The sequence below is a fragment of the Sprattus sprattus genome (genome assembly GCF_963457725.1).
Source record: "Sprattus sprattus genome assembly, chromosome: 20".
Lineage (NCBI taxonomy): Eukaryota > Metazoa > Chordata > Actinopteri > Clupeiformes > Clupeidae > Sprattus > Sprattus sprattus.
The window spans coordinates 8,799,460-8,806,553 of record NC_137918.1 but is presented as its reverse complement, the minus strand read 5'-3'; positions in this window follow the sequence as shown (position 1 = coordinate 8,806,553).

The following is a 7,094-nucleotide window of genomic DNA, read 5'->3' as shown; positions in this document are numbered from 1 at the left end:
TGTGCTTGAAAATGAGTCATTGTTCTAGTTAAAATACAAATATCCAACAACATTTTCGAATTCAATGCAGGCGGTTTTTTTTTTTGTCCGTGGTGGTTCTATCTAATAATTGAGCCAATATAATTGAATGTAAACATTAATATACGAGGCACACCATTATGAAAATGTATTGCAAAAATCACCAAGAAGACAAGGAATGTGCAAATCACATACAATTCCCCAAATGTGCCATGTTTGCAGATACATTTCTTAATGCACAATGGAAACAATTTCTACTTCGATTTGTACTGCCTGAGCCAATATTATTGAATGTTAACATTAATATACGAGGCACGCCATTATGAAAATGTATTAAAAAAATCATCAAGAAGACAAGGAACGTGCAATTCAAATCAAATTCAGAATTGTGCCATGGTTGCAGGTTCATTTCTGAATGCGTAATGGAAGCAATTTCGTTGGTAAAAGACTGAGTCTCGCTGTATTGCTCAGGCCGAACCACAGCGTCTATTCACAGGTGCTATCCAACTACTGATCGATACGGGGGCTTTGACCTGCTCCGTTTCCGACCTGGGCCGGTGCACCCCTCCTCAGACGACCTGGTGATCTCGGGCTCCCCCAGGAGCACCATATCGACACCGATCTTAGTGTGGACACCCGCTCGTCACAGTTCACTGCAGCCCAGAACCCCTGAACTCAAGCGATCCGCCAGTCTCAGCCTCCCAGATGCTTGGACTACAGGTGCGCGCCACTGCACCCGGCGAAAGCAGAGGGGCTGTGCCTTGGGTTTGCCTTTGGCATTGGATTATGTCAGCATGCCAGATTACCGAATGTGCTTGAAAATGAGTCATTGTTCTAGTTAAAATACAAATATCCAACAACATTTTCGAATTCAATGCAGGCGGTTTTTTTTTTGTCCGTGGTGGTTCTATCTAATAATTGAGCCAATATAATTGAATGTAAACATTAATATACGATGCACACCATTATGAAAATGTATTGCAAAAATCACCAAGAAGACAAGGAATGTGCAAATCACATACAATTCCCCAAATGTGCCATGTTTGCAGATACATTTCTTAATGCGCAATGGAAACAATTTCTACTTCGATTTGTACGGCCTGAGGCAATATTATTGAATGTTAACATTAATATACGAGGCACGCCATTATGAAAATTTATTTAAAAAAATCATCAAGAAGACAAGGAACGTGCAATTCAAATCAAATTCAGAATTGTGCCATGGTTGCAGGTTCATTTCTGAATGCGTAATGGAAGCAATTTCGTTGGTAAAAGACTGAGTCTCGCTGTATTGCTCAGGCCGAACCACAGCGTCTATTCACAGGTGCTATCCAACTACTGATCGATACGGGGGCTTTGACCTGCTCCGTTTCCGACCTGGGCCGGTGCACCCCTCCTCAGACGACCTGGTGATCTCGGGCTCCCCCAGGAGCACCATATCGACACCGATCTTAGTGTGGACACCCGCTCGTCACAGTTCACTGCAGCCCCGAACCCCTGAACTCAAGCGATCCGCCAGTCTCAGCCTCCCAGATGCTTGGACTACAGGTGCGCGCCACTGAACCCGGCGAAAGCAGAGGGGCTGTGCCTTGGGTTTGACTTTGGCATTGGATTATGTCAGCATGCCAGATTACCGAATGTGCTTGAAAATGAGTCATTGTTCTAGTTAAAATACAAATATCCAACAACATTTTCGAATTCAATGCAGGCGGTTTCCCATCTAATACTTGAACCAATATTTTTGAATGTAAACATTAATATACGAGGCACACCATTATGAAAATATATTGCAAAAATCACCAAGAAGACAAGGAATGTGCAATCACATACAATTTCCCAAATGTGCCATGTTTGCAGATACATTTCTTAATTATGATTATTTTCTCTTAATATTTTTTTTTTTAAATATTTCTAAATAATTACTTTTTGTGTACTTATTTTGTAAATAGTTCATTTCCCCTCCAACCCCTCATCCACGTTTTAGGAGGTGGTAACAGCACATTACATGTGAGGCATTTGTGATTTGTGAAAAAAAAAAAAATCATTTTGACCACTGGAACAAACATCAGGACAGGCTACACCTCAGAAGTACAAAACCACAAAAACATTCATGATAATGTACTTCTAAATAGATTTGGATATGTGTGTGGGTATATCTTGGATAGGCTATATAGACCATCATGTATATTCTCACAAAAGAATACAATTCAATATAATATATTACACTGAAATGTATTCAAAATGTTTTGCTGTAGTACAGATGGCAAGAAAAAGTTTGAATTCATGATATACAGTGACTTTTGTATTTGGTGATTTGGAGAGGTTATGAGACACTTGGAGACGTCCTAAATACACCATATGGAAACTGATGTGTAACACTAAACTTGTCTTTCTGCTTGACATTTTTGACACACACCGTCAACATGTTGTTGAATCAAGAAATATAGGTTTTGGGTTCCTATGACTTTCAAAACCCAGTTCTACACTGAAACAAAAAAGAAAACACTAAGCTTTTTTTCTTTTCTTTTTCTGACAAATTCTTACTTTTGATGCTCAATGGTTGCACTCATTTTACAAATACAGTACAATATAAAAAACTCTAAATACATGAATACTTAGCTCCTGATAAGGCATTCAAACTAGTGTTTTCCTGTCATAGTAGTGTTTCTTACCTATTCTCTCTTCTGAATGTCTGGAGAATGGATGCAACTGAGAAGTGTCTTATGTTTGGTTGAACCCTCTGGCCAGCCTCCTGCATGTCATACCATGGTTGACCACAGTGGCTGAATCTCTTTAGAGATAATGGCACTCCTTCTTGCTCTTTCTCTTCATCCTCCTACTCCTCCTCCTCTTACTCTCACTCCTACTCCTCCATCTCTTACTCTCACTCCTCTGCCTCTCTGATCACCTCTCACTTCAATGTTGCCATTGTGGCATTATGCCAAAAGCAGAGAGCGTGTCTGATTGATTTTTTTAAATTATGATTATTTTCTCTTAATATTTTTCCCCTCTAAACCAGGAGCTAACTTGTGGCCATCATATTGCTAAAGCTTTGATTTCAAATTGCACAACAGCCTTGGAAATGGAAGTTTTGCCATTTGAATAGCAGTGTGTTCTGTCTGAAAACAAGGAGGTTTTGGCATGGATGAAGTGTGCAAAGTAGAGAGGATGGTGTTTAGTGTTTTGAAGAAAGTGTGTTTAACAATTTAAATCTGTGTTTAAAGCACATAATTGTGTGTTGTGTTTTGAAGAAAGTGTGGCTAACAATTGAAATCTGTGTCTAAAGCAGATAATTGTACTTATAGTTTAGCAGAATTGGTTTAGGGAGTTGGAACATGAGTAACAGTTGGTGGTCATTGTGCCTTAAGTTCCAGGTTTTTATGTGTAATCAATCGAGTAAAACTTTAAAGTATTCCCATCAAATCAGCCTTCATTTTTTAACTGAAGTAGGCCTCTAGGAGGTGCCACTAGGTGGCAGCACTGTCACCTTTTATTGCTCGACGGCCAAACCCCATCAACCTTTAATGCTGCTGTTATGAGACACTGTCACATTGTAAGCTACATTTCACAGGATTGCCATGCTGTTGAAGAATAAGGAGTAAAGACACACCTGTGCAAGCTTCTGGGTCTCATTTTGATTTGATGTGATAAATAAAGGAAAATAGATCACCTCTGAAATCCAGAGAGTGACCTGTTATTACAGTTTTTGTGGATTGCTTACACACATTTAGCGAATCATGGGTCAACTTACAGTAATCTAATGCTCACATTTTCTTTGCACAGCAAGAGTCTTCTCTGGTGAATGGGCTAACTATTTCTCATTGCTCTCACACAAATGTTTTTGAGTTTTAACACACTTTAAAACAGTTGACACACTACTCAGAGAAAGACACAAAACCTAAGTGAAATATCATGTCAACACATTGCAGACACTTAGTAGCAGCCTACTGAAACTGCTCTCTATATTCTAAATATCGTCAGCACCTGTGTGAACTCTCCGTGCACAACTAATCAAGTAGTTCTCAGCCTCTAAAAGAGGTCAATAGATTGAATTTGATACCAAGCATGGATTGAGGCGGCCACCACCAACAACCTCAGCAAGGACTAGGACGGGGACAAGGAAGAGGCCGTGGTAGAGGGGCCCCTGTCAGGGGGCGTGGCATTCGTGGAAGATGCTCTAATGGAATTACGTAGGGCAACAGTCATTGATCACGTAGTCAATCATGACTTCTCCATGAGAGAGGCTGGCCAAAGGGTTCAGCCAAACCTGAGCCGTCATACTGTGGCATCTATTGTTTGTAAGTTCGGCAATGACAATGACATTTTGCTGGCCTTTACAGTCAATTTACTGTACCGTGTTTCACTGTATTTGCACTCTTGGCAACAACCATTTCTATACTTTTGTAAAGTGTTGCCACAGTACAATGTAGTACTGTAGTTTCACTTAAGTAATTTACAACATCTACAGTACGGTATAATTCTGATTACTGTATATTTACAGTATTTACAGCCTATTGCCCTATTTTTACTGAATCAACACACTGGCCCACGCTGGTGGGAGGGGGAGAATGTTCACTGCAGAAAAGATTTGACCTTTTTACTGTATATTGAAACCTGTAATTTTGACTTCTTACATTAGATACATGTAGGCTAATGTGGAAAAATTACTGCAATAAATATTTTTGAATATCTTTTACAGTATTTAGCAAAACTAAAACAGAACTACAATATTTTACTGTATACACATTTTCAGATTTCAAATACTTTCTGACAGTATATTCCCTAAGTAAGAGTGCTCAGTACAAAACCCAAATTGTAGTATGTTGTCAGTGGTAAAATAGTCAATACTGTGAGGGTGTTGCACAAAAGTTGAAGTGATGGTTACAGAGGTTGATATTGATAGCTGTAGTTTGATTTTTTTTATCCATTGTTAAATAAATGAGAAAAGAAACATTTTCAATGGAGCACAAATTGTAGGTGTGTGATTTGTTTTCAGAAGGTGGTGTCATTCTGCAAACATCATATAGTGTTTTGGTCATTTCGTCTTCTGTTAAGGGCTGTGTGTGAGCTGTTTTGAAAAAGTAAACAGTGAATGGAAAAATGGGCCAAAGCAATCGAGAAAAACTCCAACACAGCTGTGCAGGGGTACACCCGTCAATGACACATGATGCATGTTGGGAAGTAAACCACCTCTTTCCACCTAGTAGCATGTCAACACAACACCACAGACAGTAGGCTGGCCAACAAAGGCCGCTCCGGAAGCTGCCCAGTGCATCATGGGTAGACTGGTGTTGTGGTGGTCAGCTGTTGAAAGGTATGAGTTGTGTGTGTGTGTGTCTGTATGTCTGGTGTATGTGTATGCATGTGTGCGTGTGTGTATGTGAATGAGTTTAAGTATGTGTGTGTGCTCGTGTGAGTGTGTGTGACTGAGTACATTTATTTGTGTGTGTGTGTGAGTATGTGAGTGAGTTTAAGTATGTGCGTGTGTGAGTCTGAGTGTTTGTGACTGAGTAAGTGTATTTAATTGTGTGTGTGTGTGTGTGTGTGTGTATATGTGTAAGAGGAAGGGTATGTGTGATTGAGTGTAAGTATGTGTGTGTCTGTGTGTGTGTGTGTGAATGAGTGTATGTGTAATTGAATGTAAGTATGTGTGTGCGCGTTTGAATGTGTGATAAGTGTAAGTATGTGTGTGTGCACGTGTGTGTCTCTCCGGAGAGTGTATCTGCTGACAGAGCTCTGGGGGGCTGTGTGTGTGTGTGTGCGGGGGGTCTGGCAGGGCTGATGACTGGGCTGTGTGTGCGGGGGTGTGAATGGACCCCCCCAGGCGTGAGGGAATGAAGCCCCGTGAGGATGATCGCCTGTGACAGGACGCAGGGTGACGGGCCCAAAAATAATCAGGCCCAAATAAAAGCCCCCGCACCAAACGCTGACCCCTGTGGAACCTGCCCACGTGGGAGGATTACAAGTTAGGAGTGGGTGTTTGTGTGTGTGTGTGTGTGTGTGTGTGTGTGTGTGTGTGTGTGTGTGTGTGTGTGTGTGGGTGGGTGTGTGTGTGGGTGTGGGTGCGTGTTTGTGTGTGTGGGTGAGTGCCTGTGTTTGTGTGTGTTTTGGAGCGTGTTTGTGTGTGGGTGAATGGGTGTGTTTGTGTGGGTGAGTGTGTGTTGGTGGATTTGGGTGTTTGTGTGTGTGGGTGCGAGTTTGTGTGTGTGTGGATGGGTGTGTGTGTGTGTGTGTGTGTGTGTGTGTGTGTGTTTGTGTGTGGGTGCGTGTTTGTGTGTGTGTGTGGGTGGATGGGTGTGTGGGTGTATATGTGTGGCTGTGTGTGTGTGTGTGTGTGTGTGTGTGTGGGTGTGTGTGTGTGTGTGTGGGTGTCTGTGTGTGTGTGTCTGTGGCTAAAGTCTGTGTGGAATGTGATGGTGGATGAGTCAGTGTGTCTGAGGCCTACTGTGTGTGCAGGTGTCCTTAATGTGTTTACTGAGTTGGTGTGTGTGTGCATGTTAGTATGTGTGTGAGTGTCTGTGTGTGTGTGTGTGTGTGTGTGTGTGTGTGTGTGTGTGTGTGTGTGTGTGTGTGTGTGAGTGTGTGTGTGAGTGTCTGTGTGTGAGTGTCTGTGTGTGTGTGTGTGTGTGTGTGTGTGTGTGTGTGTGTGAGTGTGTGCACGTGTGCACGAGAGAGTGTGTGTGTGTGTGCACGTGTGCATGTGTGTATGTGTGTAAGTGTGTGTGTGTGTTTTTACATATGTTGCGATCCACAGGTGATCCATTAGCAGTGGAGACTCTTTGCTTTGGTATTGGCTTTATTGGTTTTGCCTTGCTAGATGTTTTCTTCACCACCGTCTTGCCCTAACTTGTCTGCTCTTGCAAAGGCATCTGGGATAGAAACAGACCTCTGAGAGGTCAAGGAGGTGAGCAACAACATCAGTCCTCATGTCATCAATCTGTCCTGACCTCTGAGCCCTGATTGGCTGACTGGCGACTGTGCTCTCACCTCCGAGCCCTGATTGGCTGACTGTTGATCTATGTGCTCCACAGAAGTGTATGTGTGATCAGTGACTGACAGCGAGAGCATGTGTGTGT